Source organism: Pinus tabuliformis, chromosome 9 (genome assembly GCF_031772625.1).
Source record: "Pinus tabuliformis cultivar Carrire ecotype Pingquan chromosome 9, CPIR1, whole genome shotgun sequence".
Classification (NCBI taxonomy): Eukaryota; Viridiplantae; Streptophyta; class Pinopsida; order Pinales; family Pinaceae; genus Pinus; species Pinus tabuliformis.
This window is the reverse complement of record NC_142307.1, coordinates 1,878,753,509-1,878,775,492: the sequence shown is the minus strand read 5'-3', so window position 1 is coordinate 1,878,775,492 and position 21,984 is coordinate 1,878,753,509. Positions and strand designations below refer to the sequence as shown.

Sequence of the window (21,984 nt, the reverse complement as noted above, 5' to 3'; positions counted from 1 at the left end):
CTCCAGAGCAGTCACTTTTGATCCTTTTCGGACTCCCTAAATGAAAAGGTGCCTGTGAGCGTCTTGTCACTTCGTGCTCATTAAACATTCGAAGGAGACTGGAGTCATCTTTTCGTCCTTTTCTCGACTCCTGAAACATGAAAAGGTCAAGTTTGGTTCTTGTGTCTAAAAATTAATTCGGCCACGATAACATCACCTGATTAGATCTTGTATGCATTAGTTTTGAGTAGGGTCTTTATCGTTAGTTTGCTTTAGGTTTTCTAAAGGGTCTGGTCATCCTGGCTAACCCGTCAACTCCCGGTCTAAGTGATCAAGGTTCTCCATCTTCTGTTGCTCCAGAGGTACCAGTTGTAAGCGGTACTCTTCCCGTTGTTCCGAGTATCCAGCCTATCAACGTACGTGCCCCAGGCGACGAAGATTACATAGAAGATTGGAATCCTATCTGGGAGCCTGATTATACCCCTCGTACCCCTCATACTCCTCTCGGTATGTCGTCTCCGATGTCTACTTCCCCCATGGATGAGACAGCTTCCAGCACCGGTGAGACGCCCGTGGCAACCGACAATGAGACCCCGATCCCGGCTTCCTCTCCACTCCCTCCACGATATCAATCAGTGAGGGATAGGATAGCCGCTAGGACTACTTCTACGACTATATGGGATCCTAGTCTTATCGCCTCCACCGGTCCCTTTGTTTCGCAACCCCTTAGTACACCCCTTACGTCAGGGCTTAACACGCCCGTTACCTCAGTTCCCACCAGACCCACCATCTGTGTAGCACGTTCGACTCCGGTCGTCAGTGCTGTACCGGCATCCTCATCTGCGAACCCTGAAGCTGGTCCCTTTTCTGGTGGCATTCCAAGAGCAGGACCGTATGATGCTTTTGGGCAACCCATTACGGACCCAGATTACGAAGGTCCCCTCTTTTATTATGATGAGAACAGTGAGTACCTCGAGAGCATTTCGGTCCTTCCTCATCGTCCTTTCGAAGAAAATGAGGAACCTTTGAACATGAGGTACGATCCTGCCACTCATGTTTTTTATGGGAACCGGGATCCTCCCGTGCAGCCCCAAGGACCACCCAATCAAGGCCAGCCGCCTTATGTGCAAACCCCTCAAGGGCAACCACTTTATGGCCCGCCTTACCCAGGACAATCTGGGGGCCCACAGGGTCAACCCTACCTGGGACAACCCTCGGCCGTTGGAGGTCCGTCGTATTCATATCAAGGTCAACCTACTGGATATCCAGGGCAACCTGGTACTCAGCAAGGTTACCCAACTGGGCAACCCGGGCAGCCTTATGTTTAGCAAGGCCAACCCGGTTTCCAGCAAGGGTACCCATCTGGACAAACTGGGTCAGTTTATAATCCTCAAAATCAACCAGCAGTCCAGCAGGGATATCCTCTTGGGCAGGGGGGGCAACCCTACTTACACCAGGGCCAACCTACTGCCCCGTCTAGTCATCTTTCTGGGCAGGGTGGGCAACCCTATGTTCGGCAGGGTCAACCCACTGCTCAATCCATGAATCCTTCTGGGCAAGGGGGGCAGCCTGCTATACAGCAAGGCCAACCCTCTGCTCACCCTATACACCAAGGAGGGCAGCCTGCTATGCAGCAAGCCTTGCCCTTTGCTCAGTCTAGTCACCCTGGGGGGCAAACGGGCCAACCTTCTACGCAGCAAGGTCAACCCATTGTCCGCCCTAATCGTCCAGCTGGACAAGCTAGCCAACCTCGGCGTCAACCAGCTATCCAGCCGGCTCAGTCATCCGTTCCGCAAGGACAACCCTTGGTGGCGCATGGACAACCTGGTGCCCAGCAAGTTTATCCTGCTGGCCAACCAGGCCCATCTCAAATCCAACCAGGTCAACCTTCGGGACAGATGGTTCAACCCCAGCCGGTTCAAGGACATTACCCTGGGCCTCCAACTCAAACAGGTTATCAACCTTCTTACCAAACGCAGCCTGCCTATCAGGCTCCGTATGGGGCTCAGCAACCATATGGCTACCAGCAACCCCAGGGGAAAAATCAGTTTGCTCCTTACCAAAATTATCAGCAACCACAGGTCACTCCTTACCAAAATTATCAATATGGTGCACCTGCGGGGCAAGCTGCTAATACATGGGGAGCTGGGGGGCAGACACGGGGACAGCCGTCCGCATATGGCCAGAATTCGTACGGACAGAACCCCTATGGACAAACTCCCTATGCGCCAGGCCCTTTTGGGCCAGGTCCGTCGGGACAAAGTTCTTACGCGCCAGGCCCTTTTGGGCCAGGTCCGTCCGGACAAAGTTCGTGGGGGCAACCTCAATCTGGGTGGAACCCTAATGTCGCCTCGAATCCGCAGCCACAAATGTCCTTTAACCCGCAGCTACCATTCTTAGCCACGTTGGAACTGCCTGATGTGTCCAAGTTGACAAATGATCCTATTTTGCACAATCCATATTGGCCACCGGTTCCAACCAAAATACCAGGTGACTGTCCAAAGTTTGATGGCAAAGCTGGTGAAGACCCTCAGGCCCATGTAATGACTTATCACCTTTGGTGTTCATCTAACTCGTGGCTTGACGATTCTATCCGGCTTCGCCTCTTTCAGAGGACTCTCACTGGTTCAGCTGCTAAGTGGTACATCGAACTCAATCGCGGCATGTTTTCAGATTTCAACTCGTTGGCCATGGCCTTTTTGACTCATTTTCAGTTACCCATTCGGTACGAGACTGGGACCCATCTTCTCACGTCTCTCAAACAGGATACGGCAACGCACATCTCTGATCATATACATGAATGGAGAAGGCGTCGTCGCTTGATTAAATTTTGGATTCCTGATCAACTCCTGACCGACTGGTTCACGACTTCCTTTGTCCCTAAGATTGCAAAAGACATTGCAATGGGAGCGTGTGTAACTGAAGAGCAAGCAATCGCGCGAGCTCAGTACCTCGACTTAGTGTACTCTCAGTCAGGTACTTTGTATGAGTATCTGCCAGACGCCCCGAGGCATGGACAGCCCAAGGCTCCACCAAAGCCTTCTGTTGATGGAGTCATTGGCTCTGTGAACTCGTCATCTAAAAAATCGGCCGCGAACCCTGGGAAGCAGAAACAGAACGCCTCTAACGAAAATGCTCCTCAGGGCCAATCTATTTCTGGGACTACCTCCGAGGTAAACGCCGTCCAGTCCACCGCGGCGGATAAATCCTCGAAAGGCAAAAAGAAAGGGAAGGCTAAAGATAAATCTGGACAGCCCAAGCAGAACCCTCCTAAACCTCCCTCCGAGGAAGGAGCCAAACGAAAGCCTAAGTATCCTTGTCTCATCTGTGAGGAGGATCACTATACCAAGGATTTCCCTAGACGGTTCGAGGTTAGTCGACTTTTGAAAGGTGCTCCGGGGCTTCCTGCTGTGCTAAAAGAGCCTTTCCCTTCCCAGCAGACGCATCAGGTGGCAGATCCCTCCCAATCCTCTTCCTCGTTTGGTTCTCAAGTGTTCATGGCTGGAACGATCCCCATCCATGTTTCAACTCGAGCGAAAGATTATCCATCTCCAGCCGGGAAAGAGCCGGAGGTTCCCTCCAGTGCTCCTCCGTCCAGTTCTGGTCCCCTTCACATTGAACGGCCCAGCACTGAGACGATCCCCCGACCCCCTCCCAAAGGTGTACTCAGGAAGTCATCTTATAACCCCAATGCTCGTGCTGCTCAGCACTATAGCATCGTCGAGGACTTAGCTCAGGCTCCGTCTGCTATGTCCACGTTAGAAGTCCTCCAGAGCTGCCCCTCCCAGAGGAAGTCCCTGCTATCAGCGATTGGTGGCATAGACCCGGCAGATTCGGATTTAATTTCTTTTGATCTCGAGGGTTTCACACAAAGACTGCCTCATCAGGTGGCCTTCCTTATACAGGTTCTCATCAACGGCAAAACGATCCATCGTACAGTCATTGATGAAGGTGCCTCAACCTGCATCATGTCAGTTGCTTGCTGGAAGGCTATTGGTTCTCCTGCTCTGAGCCAGTCTCCTATGACCTTGGAGGCTTTCGATGGAAGAGAATCTCGTCCATATGGTATCCTCCCACGATTGCCTATCTCTTTAGAAGGGAAAACCATAGAGGTAGAGGTTGAAGTTGTTGACGCGAATCTCACTTACAACCTCCTCCTTGGACGAAGCTGGACATACGCCATGCAAGCCGTGGCTTCCTCCTTGTTCCGTGTCGTCCGCTTCCCCCATCAAGGAAGAATCGTCACGGTGGACCAGCTGTCCTTTTTTGCTTCCTCTTCTGAAGGGAATGTGCCATTCGTAGAGCATACCTCCAAGTCTTTAGTGAGTGTGGGCGCTGGATTATTCAAAGATCCCTCTTTGATGGGAGTCTTTCCCCTCCCACCTCCGAATCTCGCCCCTGTTAACATGATTTCAGTGCGTTCTGATCCATGGGTTCTTCCTCCCTTGAATCAGGAAGACTCTTGGGGTGAGATGATGCCGTTGAGTCCTGCCGAGCTCAACTACATCGAGATTGTCGCTGCATCGGCTCCCCCTCCTGAACTTGCTTTTTCAAGCAGCGTTCCCGATTCATATGATCGCTTCCCTTGGTTGGGAGATGAGGCCACTTTGGATCCCTTGAAGGAATCATTCCCCTCCGATGAGGCCATCATTGAGACTATGTCTCTCGAGGAGCTCCCTTGGTCAGATCACCACCATCGCTCTTCGTTCCTCCCTCCACATTCGGAAATGGTCGCATGTCTCGAGCGGTTTGCTTCATGTGTCCCATCTCCGCCTCTCCAAACGCCTGTTCAGCTATATCAAGTGTCTTCGGAAGGAAATATGGGTAACATCACGCAGACCCAGGCCATCGACATCTCGGTCAAACCAGGGATTGTCGAGAATATTTTCATTGGAGTCACATGCACTCCTGAGGAAGTTCGACTTTATACCGCTTTATTTCGTGAATTCCGCGATGTCTTCGCATGGTCTTATGAGGAAATGCCCGGCATCGACCCTAGTATTGTGGTGCACGAAATCCCTACTTATCCAGGCGCTAAGCCTGTTCGTCAGCGTTTACGTCCAGTGCACCCTCGAAAGGCTGCAACCATCAAGGCCGAAGTTGAAAAGCTTCTTCGAGCTGGTTTCATCTATGCCATTCCCCTCACGGAATGGGTATCCAACATAGTCCCTGTGAATAAAAAGCAGGGTACTATCCGGGTCTGTGTTGACTACCGCGATATCAATCGCGCCTGTCCAAAAGATAACTTTCCTACGCCTTTTATTGATCAGCTTATTGATGACTGCGCAGGAAGCGAGATTTATTCATTTATGGACGGCTTCTCTGGTTACAACCAGATCAACATAGCCCCCGCAGACCAGCATAAGATAGCTTTCATTTGTCCTTGGGGCACCTTCGCTTATAAGAAGCTACCTTTCGGTCTTAAAAATGCCGGTGCCACTTTCCAGCGTGCGATGTCGTATGCTTTTCATGATATCCGACACATCGTACAGCCTTACCTAGATGACCTTCCAGCTCATTCAGCTAAACGTCAAGACCATCCATCTCACTTACGTGAAATCTTTCTCCGATGTCGACACTACCATATTCGACTCAATCCGCATAAGTGTGTCTTCTGCGTAGAATCTGGCCGACTACTCGGGTTCATCGTCTCCTGGGAAGGCATTCGCCTGGATCCCCTTAAAGTCAAGGCCATTTTGAATCTTCCTCCCCCTGCCTCTTTGCATTAATTGCAGAGCTTGCAGGGTAAAGCTAATTTTCTCAGACGATTTATCCCAAATTATGCCGAGGTGGCTAAGGGTTTCACACGGTTGTTAAAGCGAGACACGCCCTTTCGCTAGGACGCTATCGCTCAAGAATCTTTCGAGCGTCTTAAAGATTTTCTTGTCTCAGCTCCGCTCTTAAGACCTCCGAATTACCACTGTGACTACACTCTCTATCTTGCTGCCGCTGATACCACCATCGGCATGGTTCTAGTGCAGGATGATGATGCCGGCACCGAGCACGTTATCTACTATCTTAGCCGCAACCTTCTGGATACGGAAACTCGCTACGCATATGTCGAGAACTTGGCATTGGCAGCTGTCTGTGCCGTCCAACGATTCCGACACTACATCCTGTTGCGCACAATGACCGTGATCTCTGATTGCAACCCTATGACCTACATTTTGTCACGTTAGCTGCTGGGGGGAAAATACTCGAAGTGGATTGTAATCCTCCAAGAGTTCGACTTGGAATTCACTGCAGCCAAGTCTAAGAAATCTCTGGTCTTTGCTGAACTGCTCTGTTCTTTACCATCTCATTCTGCACCATCTCGCTCAGAGGAGCATATCCCGGATGAAACGCTGTTTCTTATCAGCACCCTCGACCCGTGGTACGGGGACATTATCGTATATCTACAGACGTCTTCCTTCCGTCCAAATGTATCGAAAGATGCTTGACGGCGAATTCATCACCAAGCTCAACCCTATCGCATCTTGGGCGATACCCTGTACCGCCTCGGCGTTGATTCTGTTCTCCGCCGTTGCTTGACTCTCAAAGAGGCTGAGCGGGTTTTGAATGACTGCCACTCCGGCGCTTGTGGTGGCCATATGTCCGGATATGCTACCGCCCAAAAAATCCTTCGTGCTGGTTATTTCTGGCCTTCCATCTTCAAGGATTGCATCCTTGCTGTACGAGCATGTCACGAATGCCAGGTTTACCACCGGAAGATGCGTGCACCTGTTGCACCATTGCACCCTGTTGTCACCGTAGGTCCATTTGCCAAATGGGGCATCGATTATACGTCCTGTAACCCTCCTTCGGCCGGGGGGCATGGGTACATCATCGTTGCTGTGGATTATTTCACCAAGTGGGCCGAAGCGATGCCTACATTAAACGAAGATGGTTACACAGCGGCGCAGTTTTTATTCAATCATGTCATTACTCATTTCGGAGTCCCTCAGGCTATTGTCACAGATCACGGAAAGCATTTCCGTAATCACATGATGACAGAACTAACGACCCAACTAGGCTTGCGTCAGGATAGTTCGACACCGTACTATCCACAATCTAATGGTCAAGTCGAAGCCGTGAACAAAGTTTTGATCACTATGCTTCAACGCACCGTCAATACGCACAAGTCTAATTGGCATCTGATGTTGTTCCCAGCCTTGTGGGCCTACCGGACTTCCGTGAAGGATGCCACCGGTTTCACTCCATTTCAATTGGTTTATGGACTGGAGGCTACCCTTCCTATCAAATGTGAGATTCCTTCGTTGAAATTAGCTGTCGAGTTGCTTCCCAACACCACTTCGGTGGAGGAACGGCTTCTGTACCTAGAACGGTTAGACGAGACTCGTCATTTAGCTTCTCTGGCTATCGAAGCGCAAAAGAAGAGAGTCAAAGCTCACTTTGACCAGAACATTCATCCTCGTTCCTTCGTTGAGGGAGATCTAGTACTGCTCTACGATCAAGCTAAAGATAAGCTGGGGGCAGGAAAACTCGAGTCCATGTGGCTAGGTCCCTATATCGTGAAAAGAGTTTTACAAAAGGGCGCATATGAGTTGATTGATTACGAAGGAAATCCTCTTGACAAGCCCCGCAACGGGCTGTATCTGAAGAAATATTATGCATGACTTCATGCACTCACTTTGTACATACGTGTGTTAGTGTGTTTTGTGTGCATGATTTCATGTTTTGCTTAGGTGTGAAGGCGTGTTTGCCTCTTATTGTGTTTTCTTCTTCTCGTGCAGATGTATAGTGCAACTTATGTTGGTTTCGCTGATGGCGCCTGCCGTAGTACCTGTAATTTGTCCTCTGCGGCATGGGCGATCTATGATCCTCACGGAGAGTTGCTAGATCTTCAAGGAGTCTGTCTCGGTCGCACCACTAATAATGTTGCTGAATACAGTGCCGTAATTGAGCTACTAGCCGAAGCAGTTGATCTCGGCATTCGAGCAATGATGGTAAACCTGGACTCCCAACTGGTCGTTCATCAACTCAACAGGCGATATTCCGTTAGAGACCAACGTATCCTAAGGTTGTATCTACGTGTCAGATTGTTGGAAAGGAATTTTGACTATATTACATATCAACAGATTCCGAGACGATTAAACACGTTGACTGATGCATTGGCAAATCATGTATTAGACAGACATTTTCGAAATAGATAACATCATACAAGAAGATATGGAAAGCATAATAGAGTAAAGCATATGTAAATATTTTCTCAAGCATAGTTTGCATGCGTGCTGTGTGTGCTTTTAAGCTTGCATTAAAAACATTAAAATACATGGGTCATGTGTTGATCACATTTGTACTGAACATTTTCATAACATAAGCAAAAACATCATCATATGTAACAAGATCCATCCAAAAATCAGAATGTATATATATATATATATATATATATATATATATATATATATATATATATATATATATATATATATCGTGTGGCGCACTGAGGCGCTCAAAAATAAGTGTATGTGTCAAAAATGAGGGTCACTGTTCTCCATACATTTGAGACATATGTCTCTCCAAACATAAAAAAGAAACCTAGGCGACTACTGTGCTGGGTTGTGCTCTCCGTAGCACACAGCCGCTCGTGCCACCCGCCTCAACAGGCGGTGCACCCTAGGTACCACCCCCACTGTATGGATCTGGTGCTCTATGGGAACCTCCTCGACTCCCTGATAGTCCGACACACCCTCCAGCAACCCCTCAAGGTTGCGAGCTATGGTCTCTGAAGTATCAACTCCTGGAGGGACCAAGGCAAGGACATTAGCTCCCTGCCCCTCTCTCCGTGCCTCTGGGGCTAAGCCGACAGGTCTAACAGGTCCCACATCTGCATATGGCGACATTTGTTAAGAAATATACATTTAAATCAAAAACATTAAAAAACTCAGAAAAATCCAAGTGTCATACCTCCATCATCCCAATGGTCTCCCGGCGGCAATGGCATGTCGGGATCGTTGCGGAAATCCATACCCGTGTACGGCCAATCCTCAATGAAAACGATCTGCTGCTCCAACCACTCTCGAAAAACCACTCCCCAATTAGCTGGCCGGCCACCACCCCCGCGTGGCATGATGCGAGCCCATCGAGTGGCCCTCGTCTCCCGCGGACTCCTGGGAGGATCCACGGCTATAGTCTGCAACCGCATGACCGGTACCCACTCCAGAATGAGTGGGAGTAAGAGTGACCCATAGCCAAACTGTTTCGACTCTCCGTGTCGACAGTTGTTGAGTTGTCTCTTCATACTGTTGGTCACTGCAGTGGCCCAATCAAACACTGTAGGCTGTAGACAATCAAGAGCTAGCAGCAGGTGGGTCTTCGAGGCCTCATGGTTGGCCAAGCTTCCCGCTGCCCGGGTCACCATAAAAAGGATGGTGCGAAGAACTATGTCTCTCACCGTGGGAATTGACACCTTCCCACTCCGCGTTTTCTCTGCCTCTGGACATACTCGAGCCATGAGTTGGTCGAGAGTCTCGCCGCTGGGCCGCTGCCCCTCCAGAATGGGCCTCGCCCCCCGGCGCGACAAACCGGTCAAGAAATAGATGTCCATGAAGTCAAACTCGATGTCTTTACCACGGATGGTAAATTTGCCGTCTATTGGGTTCCATGACCGGATCAGGAACTCCAGTAAGTCATGATGAGCTCTCAAGCGTGGAGTAAGGAAGAATTTTAAGAATCCACATGCCCGCATGGCATCTCGACAATCCGCTCTTGCAAAAGCGGCTATATCCTCAACATCGTGAGCCCTCTCTTGCCACTGGAAGGCCATTGCGTCCTGCATGAACATTAAAACCAATTAGAATACTGGCTAATAAAAATTTCACGTCCAAATTGTAAAAATTGAAATTTGACTGCGCCAGCGCGGCTGTTTTTAAAACAGCCGCGATGGAAATGGCGGTCCCTTTGTATTTTCTCCAGGTCAGCGCGGAAGAACACGGGTTTTCCGCGCTGACCCGAAATCTGGTACGTGCAATTTTTATCGGTCAGCGCGGACCCGAGCGGGAAACCCGCGCTGACCGAGAGCGCACCAATGGCTCAAAAAATCGCCCGATTGGGCCAATCCCACCGTCAAAATACTGCTAAAAAGACTCAAAAAAAGGCGCGTGGCAAGAGGAACCTACCTGGAGCAAGCCGTTCGCCAAATGGTGTCCGCACGAGGAAGAATTGGCTCCGTCAACTTCACAGCTTCACAACGTTCTCAATGGCTCAATTTGGTAACAATGGTGAAAATGACTATTTACCTTTCTATTTATAGTAAAAATGGCTTAATTAATTATAATTTTTACGAATGTGGGTTTATGGTCATACTTTTACCATGGATTTAGCGCTTTTGTCAATATTTTATACATGTTTTAATATGTTTTTAACATGTCGAACGGATTTATGCGGGTATTTTCATTGTGCAGGTCTTTCGAAATGGTGGAAATCATAATGATCCTAAAATCACTTGGTCGCAAACAATGTCGTCTTTGAGCTCTTTTCCGACACAAAACAAGAAAAGATGGCCGAGCCTCCTTTCAGCTCGTTAAAGGGAACGAGAGGCGGTCATTTTAAGCTCTTTTTTCGACCGTATAACTTAAAAAGATTGCCGGGTGTTTGTCGTTTCGCACTCGTTATTGGCTCTAAAACGACGTGTCTTCGACCGCTTTTTTACTTTTTCAGGTCGAAAGCACTATTTACGAAAAGTACTCCTCGATCGTAATGGTCGAGCGGTTCTTTCGAGCATTGTTTTATACTTTTTCGGGCTCGAGAGACACAATTGTACGAAAAAGGACCCCCCTGGAGTCTCCTTTTCCGCTGTCTTTTCAGACTCCCTAAACAAGAAAAGACGCCGAGTTTTTCCTTTGTCAGGCTCGTTAAACACTTGATGACATCGGGCATTGTCGAAATGACACTCTTCAAGCATATGCTATCCCTGTCAAAGCTTGTCATCCAAAAATAATCGGGGTACCTGCCAGAAATGGTGGGGAAAATGGAACTGCAATGGTTGCGTCGACAGTATGTCGCTCTTGAACATGGCACCCTTCTGCTTCGTGTCTGGGTGGACCCATCTCATCTTGTTTTTCACTGGCTTCCGTGGGTTTGGGTTATCCTATTTGACCTCTCATCTGCTCATTGCCATCATCACCATACCCTTTGCTCATTCGATGTCAAATACTGCCAAATCCGTTATGGTGCCGCCGATATGTTCAAGAGAAGTTGACCTTTGAAATAATACAACCTCACCTGCTATCTCACACAAATCATGTTACCTATGTCTCGTGTCGATGATGTGGGAATCATCATGGCCCACCTTCGATCAAGGTCACTTTCTGTTGACTTCAGCTCATTATCCAGGAAGCTGACTTAGAGACTCCCTTCAGGTGCCTTAGAGCCTGCATGCCCTAATGGCAGGTTCTTCGTGTTCGACGCGAGGTTTACATCATTGACCTCCGATCGAATGATTCCGTGGGTGTTCGACACCAGCTCATTGATTCACATGCCACGGATTGTACCGATAGTACCTTGAGGGCCATTGTCATTATTGGTGGTACCTCTCGCGTCTGTTAACAGTTTTCATCATTAGCTGGTAATCAGACGATGTTCATGCATGTTCGACTTCAACTCATGTATTCACGTGCTTGAACTTGTACTTTGTTCAGGTCGGGATGGAGCGCAAGACCCTGGATCCCTGTCTGTTATGGTCCAGGTTGCGATTTTGTGGATGATCATTACATGACTTCTTGATGGATGGCTGTGCTCATACCTGAGTCTTCATGGATGGCTGCGACCATACCTTATCATTATTCTGGTCTTTTTAGCTGGGTGGCTGCGTCCATTCCACAGACCTTTTCGCATGTCTTTTGGATGGCTGCGCCCATGCCTAGACTGCATGTACTTGATTATCAGAGATATTCGGTCCTTCCTGGTGGTGTTCCAGTTCGGCAAAGCGTTGTAAAGCATTTCACCCCTCCCACTCTCTCGGCCTTCATGCTTTAGGGGGAATCTGTTACACAGTAATTTGTCACTGTCTCCCTGTCAGTCACCCTACTGTGTCAAGAATTCACAATAATCAAGTTCATGCCTTCTGAACTGGCCCAAAACCCACTTTTCCAAAGTTTTCCTCATCAGCGCGTCTGTTTCTAAAATATCCGCGCTGACCGGCGGCTCTTAATGTTTTCAGTGCGCTGCCAACGCGGAAGCACATCACTTTTCCGCGCTGGTTGCATTTTATGAGCCAGCGCACCTCTCCTTTGTATTGGGTCGCGCTGACATGACTTTCCCAGTTATTGAGGCGAGATGTCAGCGCGTCAGTCGCCTTATAAACTGCGCTGATCCTGTTTGGGCGAATTTGTTCCAACAACCAGCCTTCCAGATCACTCCAGGTTTGGTTGTTGGCTTTGTGAGTATCGACTCCCTTCTATGGCATGACTGTTCGACTCTTTGCAACCACTTCCCTCAAGGATAAGCTCATCCTTCCACCCTTTTAGGAGGCTCCTTCTCCTATATAAACTTCCACCATTACCATGAGCAGCTAGTTTTGGAATAGCTTGGATTGTATAGAGCTTATAGTGCTCAGATTGCTGCTACTATAAGTATTTGGTGTGTTAGGTGTGGAAGTGATTGATAGCTTAGGGAAGGTTGTTTTGTGTTGCTTGTGTGAGAGAGAGTCTCTTGTCTTGGGAGAATCATTTCCAAAGGTGAATGCTTGAGACGCTTGCTGACTGGCCCCTCCTGAGAAGGATACCGACGTCAGAACATTTGGTTGTACTCTTCTCTATTTTGATTAATAATAGATGACTGCTACTATTGCTCCATTCTCATTTGTACATGCAATGGTTAAATGTGAATTACATCTTTTCTGACTGATGTATGGTTGCTTTTATTAGATTTCATGCTTGCGTTTGTTTCTTCTTCGTGTGTGCAGGTATCTGTTCGCGGGGATCGCGGGGGATTGTGACCAGCCAAAGCGAAGGAGCGAAGGCGGCATCTCTTCGTCAAACGACAGCGCTGGAATCCAAGTAGGTGCTCTTTACCTCTTGTTTAATTGTAATTAGGAACATGCATAGCAGCATTGTGTGATTGTTGCTAGACCCTTGCTGGGCTAGTAGGGATCGCCTCTATCCGTAGAGGGGATTTACCTCTCCAACAATTACAACCTCAAGATTCTTAGCTAGATTCATTATTTTAAGATATGTAGGGTCCTGAGCAGTGGATCAAGCCCAAGAGATTCGATTGTATGCATTAGCAAGAGGCCAGAGATGAGAGAATACATCAAACATCCTCACAAGGGTTGTCCTTCCCTTGGCTAAGGGCAACACATGAGCAATTCAAAACCAAATTTTTAATTGTTGTATTGTTGGGGTTTTGTTTAAGGTGATTCTAATGTTTTTAATAAAATATACCCTCCAATATTTCAGAGTTGATTCACTCGTAAGACCATGAATATGGGAAGAGAATAGTATATAATTTGTGAGATTGGATTTATGCTATTGTGTATCCCTACATTTTCTATGAGAATGTGAGTAGTTTGTACATTGTTTAATGCAACTACTACATGGATAGGATCTGGAGTCATCTCTCGAGTTTCTCACGTGGTTGTGGTGACCAAAGAGAGGATCAGGGGTTGTAGATGCACGAGGTTTGCAAATGACCTGACTTACTCATAAAGCTCCTGGAGGCTAGAAAACAATATTTGCTTCTTCATTACTCATAAATCTCTTGGAGGCTACAAACAATATTTGCTTCTTCATTCCAATGAGTTCTTTGAAAATTACTTTAATATAATATCTGTAATATATTCTCTTCCTTTATGATTAATAATGATTGTAATATATTCTCTTAGTTTATGATTAATAATGATTCTATAGAGCTTTAATGTAAATAGGATGGTAAGTTTAGAAATGAATAAGGTTAAGTATTAAAGTGAGTTTATGATTAATAATGATTGTAATATATTCTCTTAGTTTATGATTAATAATGATTCTATAGAGCTCTAATGTATATAGGATGGTAAGTTTAGAAATGAATAAGGTTAAGTATTAAAGTGAGCTGGGTGAGGGGAGGAGGTGGGGGAAATATTAAGTAAAATGTAATTATTACATTTTATCTAATATTTCTGCCTACCTCCATCCACTTTTTACTAGGTTATATTGGGTAAAATATAATACTATAATATTATATTTTACCCAATATTTCCCTCAACTGGTCCACTTTTTATTGTATTTTTTCTTTATATCTAAAGTTTAAAAGTAAACAAACTCAACTATAAAATTACTAGGGGTGAGGGGAAATACTGAGTAAAATGTAATATTTAGGCTTGGGTTGATGGGAAATATTTTGGCAATATAATAATTTTAATTTTTTAAATAAAATTATTCATTTTTTATTGGACTGAGAAGTGCTCTCCAGCCCATTATGCTAGAGATGTGTAGTGTAACGTAATTTAAACATTTTGACTGGGTTAAAATAAAAATAAAAATAAAATATGATAGAAATGTGTAACTTAATGTAATGTAGACATTTTAACTTGGTGAAAATAAAATAAAAATAACAGAACAACAAAACAAAAACAACCCTATAGAAATTAAATAATTAAATAACAAAAATGACCCAAGATATTCATGTGGAATATAACCTGTTTAAGATGGAAATTAAACTAGCCTCAATCCATCTTACTTTGATGTTATACCTAGATACATAATTAGTTGTAGCTTCGAATCCATGTAGCTTATAAAGGTAATTATGTTTTTATGAATATGTTCATGTTGGGCATTTGTATGGATCTGTTGAGTGGCCCTATGTCTTTTTGTATGCTTCGTTTCTATGGTTGAATGGATGAATACATACTGTGCATATATATGTAGAAGATTTAGAGATTTGCATTTCATTTGTTGGCCAGGACCCTTCATGGGACATCTGGAACCTGCGCTTACAATGCTACACCTGTGCTAATGTAATTAATTATGTCATAGATCTTAGGGTTTAGGGTTACAACCTCAAGGTTCTTAGCTTTCCATTCATTATTTTAAAATATGTAGTGTCTTGAGCAGTGGATCAGGCCCAGAAATTCAATTGTATGCATTAGCAAGAGGAATGAGACAAGAGAATACATCAAACATCCTCGCAAAGGTCACAGAGGTTGTCCTTCCCTTGGTTGAGAGAAACATGTGAGCAGTTCAAAACCAAAGTTCGAATTGTTGTATTGTTGAGGTTTTGTTTAAGGTGATTTAGATGTTTTTAATAAAATCTACCCTCCAATTTTAGAGAGTTGATTCACTGGTAAGACCATGAATATGGGAAGAGAATAGTATATAATTTATGAGAGTGTATTTATTCTATTGTATATCCCTACATTGTCCACGAGAATGTGAGTAGGTTGTACATTATGTAATGCAACTGCTGCATGGATATGATTTGGAGTCGGCTCTTGAGCTTCCCACATGACTATGGTGAATAAAGAGAGTTTCCCACATGACTATGGTGAACGAAGAGAGGACCAGAGGCTGTAGATGCATGTGGCTTGCGAGAAATGGCATGAATTACTCATCGCGTTCCTAAAGGCTATTTGGTGATTTATGAAGGTGTTTCTAAGAAGCGTAGGGTTAAGCAGGACTGTGCAACACGCATAAAAATAGTTTCTTCTTCATTCTAATGGCCTCTTTGATAATCACTTTAATATAATATCTATAATATATTCTCTTAATTTATGTGTAATAATGACTCTATAGAGCTTTGTGGTATCTAGGATGGTAAGTTTAGAAATGAACAAACTTAACTATGAAAGTAAGTTGAGGTGAGGGGAGGAGGTGGGGGAGATATTAGGTAAAATGTAATTATTATATCTTATCTAATATTTTTTTTTTCTCGTTAAGACTACGCTATTCTATTATATACATTAAAAGGAAAACAGTTACAGTCAAGAGTTCATATTGCCAGAGGCCGAGGATGGCACTCTGGACTTACAGTGCTCAAAAATACCACCCATACAGGGTCCACACCACTAAGACTGAAAACCCGCGCAGGGGCCCTATCCTGGAGACAAGTCACCCTCGCAGGGGCGCTACCACTGTGACTGATTGCCCACGCAGGGGCTTTAAACCATTGAGGAACATTGAGAGCAAAAATAGTCATCCCATTCCGGGGCATAGACGAGAAAAAAAAGACCTTCAACCATATCCCTCGCAGGGGCTTAGATAGACATTGAAATATATAATTCGAGAACCAAACAAAGACATTCAAGACATACAGTATTCCGTTATGGTGATTCATGGCAAAACCAGAGCATCGTCTGAAGGGAAGAGACTGAGCGAGCGGACGACTATTCGTCCGGCTCCTCTTCATAAATCCAGCACATACCTTCTGGGGGGGGCCCCAATCGACCTTGGCTTTCTCTGACGAAGGCGCTTCCTGAGTCGTAGGTGGGTCGATGTTCGGCTCTGGGCGATCCTCTGGCATACCCTCAGCGGCCCTTGAGCTTTCAGCCTGATGAAACTGTGAGCGGGGTGGCTCCCCGCCTTCCTCCGTCGGTTCTTCCAAAAAAAGGACAGACACATGGGCGTTAATACGAGAATTGCCCTGGGCATTGCTGAAGGAGAAGACCGCTGTTCCAAACGCAGGAAGTGGATTAGAGCCCGAATCAGGATTGCCCGAATCCATGAACTGGCTCGCCTGGATGGGATGAGCCTCTGCAACTTGGTGGCAGAGACAGCGGCAGCAGCGAGAGGGTGCATTAGCGACTGAGGGACGAGAGGATCCGCCTCTGCCAGAGCCTCGGCGGCTGATGAGGCGCTGTCGTGGCTTGACCATGATGTCGCTGAAGGCAGGAAAGCGGAACAGAGCCGGGTAAGATGAGAAGGAATGCGTGAAACAACCGTCGCCCACCCTTGCAGACTTGATACCACCCTCAATTGCCAGAGGGGCGCCTTGAACCTTAGCTCTGAGAGCCAACAACCATACTCCCAATTCAAAAATCTGAGTTCGACCCAATGCATTATTTTCCATACCCCCAACATTCTTATGCTCCTCTGCATTGTCTCGATTCTTGTATGCCATAACTGCACACTGCAAACGAAATTGAAGCCCGGACAAGGCAGTAAAGTGCCGTCCTTTCTCGCTCCAGCACTCACGCTTGCAATCCCCGACGGCGGATTGCAGTAAATGCCCTTCTTATGCTCGGGATCGCTCATGGTGACCAGGTGTCATTCCGATGTCCTCGGTCGTGTCACCCGCATCCGGGGATATCTTATCTAATATTGCTACCTATCTCCATCCACTTTTAACTAGGTTATATTAGGTAAAATATAATACTATACTATTATATTTTACCCCATATTTCCTCTGAATTGATCCACTTCTTATTGTAATTTTTCTTTATATTTGAAGCTTAAAAGTAAACAAAATCAACTATAAAATTCACAGGGGTGAGGTAATATTACATTTTAATTAGTATTCCCCCACCCTTGGCAACATTTTATTGGGTGCCAGTGGTAATAAATATTGGGTAACATATCATACTATAAAGTCACGTGATCCTCTTTTTATTAAAAAAAACTTTATATTTGATGTTCATATGTAAACTTAACTCCCATGTAAACATTTGATCCTAGTATGGTAAATAAAATAAAAAACGTAAAATTAATAATTATATTTATATTTATAATTAATTATAATTAATAATTAAACCAATCTAGATCCATCTCTCTGAAAATAAAATAAAAATAACAAAATAAAAATAACCCTATAAAAATTTAAAAATTTAAAAATAAAAATGGCCCATAGTATTAAGAATCCATGGTATTGGCCCATAGTATTAAGAATCCATGGTATTGGCCCATAGTATTCATGTGGAATATAACATGTTTAAGGGGAGTAACTAACCTAAATCCATCTTAGTTTGATGTTATATTTAGATGCATAATTAGTTGTAGAAAAAGATGGTGTTGAATCTATGTAGCCTATAGAGGTAAAAATTTTGCATAGATATGTCCTTGGTGGGCATTTTTACGGATCAATTCACTGGGTCTATGACTTTTTGTATGCTTCTTTTCTATAGTTGAATGGATAATGTGTATATATGTGTAGAAACTTCAAAGCTTGCATTTCATTTGTTGCTCAAGACCCTTCACCCCCGACCTCCTGAATCTGCCACTTACAGTGCACTAATGACATTAATTATGTCATAGATATTAAGATTTAGGGTTACAACCTCAAGGTTCGTAGCTGGATTTATTACCTCGCAAATCTGCCACTTATAGTGGTACGCCAACCCTAATGGCATTAATTTTGTCATAGATATTAAGGTTTAGGGTTACAACCTCAAGGTTCGTAGCTGGATTTATTATTTGAAGATATGTAGGGTCCTGAGCACTGGATCAGGCCTGAGAGATTCAATTGTACGCATTAGCAAGAGGCATGAGACCGACAATACATAAAAAAAATCCCCTGTAATATACCTACTGTGATTAACCCCACGTAAAGTAATTTTAAATTACCAATCAGTTAATCAAACCTGCGTAAAAGTAATTTTAAATTACATATCAGTTACAACTAATTCTTGGCATTGGTTAAATGGATCAGCGAGCACCCTAACAGGGGCGGTGCTGTGAAGACAGAGAGAGAGAGAGAACTGAAGAAAGAAAAAGAGAAAGAATAGAAGGGTTAAGTCTGGTGAGGACCAGATAACCCTAGCACATCTGTGCAATAGACCTGTTGAGGGCTGTAGGCCTGCAGGACTGCTCGGGGGGAGAACCCAACATAGCGTTGGATCTCATGGCTGGGAGGATAAGAGCAAAAACATTGCAGGTGACTTCTGAAAGTAAGGACATCGGTAGCGGGAATAACCAGGTATGCATTCTCTAATCTAGTTATTGAATAAGTACAGGTATTGAAGTGTACAGTTAGGACACAGAACTGAACTTGTATTATTTTCCTTTGGTTACTGTGGTATAGTAACCAGGTTAATGCATACAGTTTTCAAGATATTGTAAATGAACAATGTGTGGTCACCTCTGTTTAAAGGTCGCATAGTTACAATGCGCTCAGAACAGAGTCAAATCTTAAAGCTATTGAGACGGTATGGAAGACCGTATCAAATAACAGTGAGGGAAACCAGAGAATAAGGGTAAACAGAACCCTTAAGAATGAAAGACACCGAGTTAAATAACACAGTCAACTAGCACAGAACCAGTGCTTGCATGTAAGCAACAACAGTATATAAGTCAATGTTATAGCATGCGAATCAAACTGTATAGAACCTTTTATTAGATTATTACTGTATAAGCGAAACAAGATGGTGTAATCGAAATGCTGTGTACACCAACGATAAAGTATGAACAAATGTTGTTTGAGCATGAAATATCACATAAAACTAACACTGTGTAGTGAAAACATTATTATGGAATAGTGCTGTAAAGAAAAGCGTTGCATAGCTAATAATAGTGGTGCTAGCCAAACCATAATATCAGACCCGGCAGCGGGTTTTACATTCACATGTAACAGAACCAAAAAGTACCTAACCTATTGTCAGGAAGCCAAAACATAATGTCGAGTTAAGGGCAGCAATACGAAAATACAACCTGAATGTTAACCATGTACTAACCCGGCAGTTAGGAACCACTGTAAATAGCTGTTCGCGGAGAGGCAGTCTCTGCACTCATATAACGAGTGCAGGACTAACCTCGATGTCGCTGTTAACATATATATAAGGGAACAGACTTGCAAGAACTAAATGCATGTGGAATCATCAAGATTTAAACCATAATAACGCATATTGCAGTAAACCCATAAAGACTATGATTCCATTGAGCAACAGAGAAATGAACCAACAGCAACATGTTGAATATAAAACTCCCATATGAACCGGCAATGTAAGAACGACATGACCATTAGTAATTATTGATAATTTCTGTGAATAGAAAACAAGTATTCGTTAAGAAACTGCGAAACCTTACTGTAGCCGTGAGAAGTCCAGACGTGGGAGACAGCGGTAAACCACAAATGACACAGCTATTATAAAGTAACGTAGCTTCACATATCTGTTATTATAAAGTAACATAGCTTCAGATATCTGTCAATAGCTCGGACGAGCTTCAAATATACAGACAATAACATTCGAACCCTGAGACCCTAACTAATCAAATGCACAGAAGTATAGGTAAAAGGCGTGAAAGCCATAACCCTAAGGGCTCATACAGGACAGACCGGCATGGAGAGGCCGTCTGTTGAGTGCACAAGGGTTTGAAATATGGAATCCGACCTGAGACATTAAGCAGAAAACACAAGCCATGTCTCAGCCCGCAGTCATCACACAACATTACCGTAAGCCATTTACTAAGAAGAAACTGGTAGACAGGGTGAGCATACCTGTAAGCTTCGCTAGTCCCAAATCCTCCTGCACGCTGGCAAACTGATTTGTGCATAACCTACACGGTGAACAACCGAGCACAGATAGGGTATGCAGAGGGTTTCAAGAATAACGAAATTATAACTATGGAGCCGACTGCAAATAGGAGTAACAGATAGATAACAGAAGAATCGTTACCTGAACTAGGAACCGGAGCCGTTGCAGAGAGGTCAGTCGAAGTGTGGAAGGGCTCGGCTGTAGCGGTGGACTGCAAATGAGCTCTGTCCGAAGAACCCGGTGAATAAATATCGAATGACAAACCCTAAACAAACCAGAACCGTTCGATGAAGGTGAATAGATCTCCATCGTTGATTTAAGCGGGAGGTCCTGGCGCGAAACCCCGTGTGGGCCAACCCTCCGCAAGGCACATGACTTCACGTGAAGTTGAGCCATCTGGCCACGGAAAAGGGTGAGCTGGGCTCTTACACATTTACCACGTGGCACTTAGCATGTATAATGAGCCGGATATGACAGCAAGGTTCCAATACATTAAGTCACTGTTACCAAACATTAGCACGGCAGTAAGCCACGTACAATGGGTATGATATTACCTAAGGTTTTATATTGGTATATTAGCATGCGTAATGGCTGGACCGAGCCTAACAAAGCATAAATATGTAGGTAGATGAGTGAAGGTTTGGCGGAGACTGTAAATAATAGTTAAACTTATTTGGTTAAGAAGAAAGGGTTAACGAACTGACCCCACCCTTAATTTTTTTTTTTTATAGTTATGCATTTTAAGTTAATGAGATCGTGACATCCCCGCAAAGGATGAGAGAAGCACGCGAGTGTTCGAAACCAGAGTCCAAATCATTATAGTGTTGGGGTTTCGTTTAAAGTGTTTCATATTTTTTTTAATAAAATCTACCCTCTAGAGTTTTACAGAGTTGATTCATGGGTAAGACGGGAATGAGGGAGGATAATAATATATAATTTCTAAGAGTGGATTCATGCTACTGTGTATCCCCACGTTGTTCATGATGATGTGAGTAGTTTGTACATTTTTTAATGCATCTATTGCATGGAATAGATGGACTCAACTCTGGAGTTATAGTGGCGAGCAAAGAGAGGATTGGGGGTCGTGGATGCATATGGCTGGTCAGAAATGGCCTAACTTACTCATCATGCTCTTGGAGGCTATTTGGTGATTTGGACTTAACTCCTGAGTTTTCCACTTGATAGTGGTGAGCAAAGAGAGGATTAGGGGCTGTGGATGTATGTGGCTTGCCAGAAATGGCCTAACTTACTCATCATTCTCCTGGAGGCTCTTTGGTGATTTAGGAACGCGTTTTAAAGAAGAGTAGGGTTAGGTAGGATTGAACAACATTCAAAACAATAATTTCTTCATCCTAATGACTTTTTTGATAGTCACTTTAACATGATATATGTAATACTTTTAATTTATGTGTAATAATGATTCTATAGAGATATGATGGATCTAGGATAATAATTTTAGAAATAAATAAGCTTAATTATGAAAGTGAATTGGGGTGAGGGGAGGAGATGGGGAAATATTAGCTAAAATGTAATTATTACATTTTATCTAATATTTCTGCCTACCTCCATCCTCTTTTTACTAGGTTATATTGGTAAAATACAATACTATAATATAACATTTTATCGAA

At 44.5% G+C, this 21,984-nt stretch overlaps 1 long non-coding RNA gene across 1 annotated transcript; it reads right to left on the bottom strand.

Annotated features, from left to right (window-relative positions):
- Positions 1–19,824: 19,824 nt before the first annotated feature.
- Positions 19,825–20,559, bottom strand: LOC149156411 (uncharacterized). Its single transcript, XR_016262332.1, has 3 exons — positions 20,498–20,559; positions 20,320–20,378; positions 19,825–20,212 (listed from the first exon to the last, which is right to left on the bottom strand). It is a non-coding gene; the product is annotated as an uncharacterized LOC149156411 (long non-coding RNA).
- Between the last annotated feature and the right edge of the window lie 1,425 nt (positions 20,560–21,984).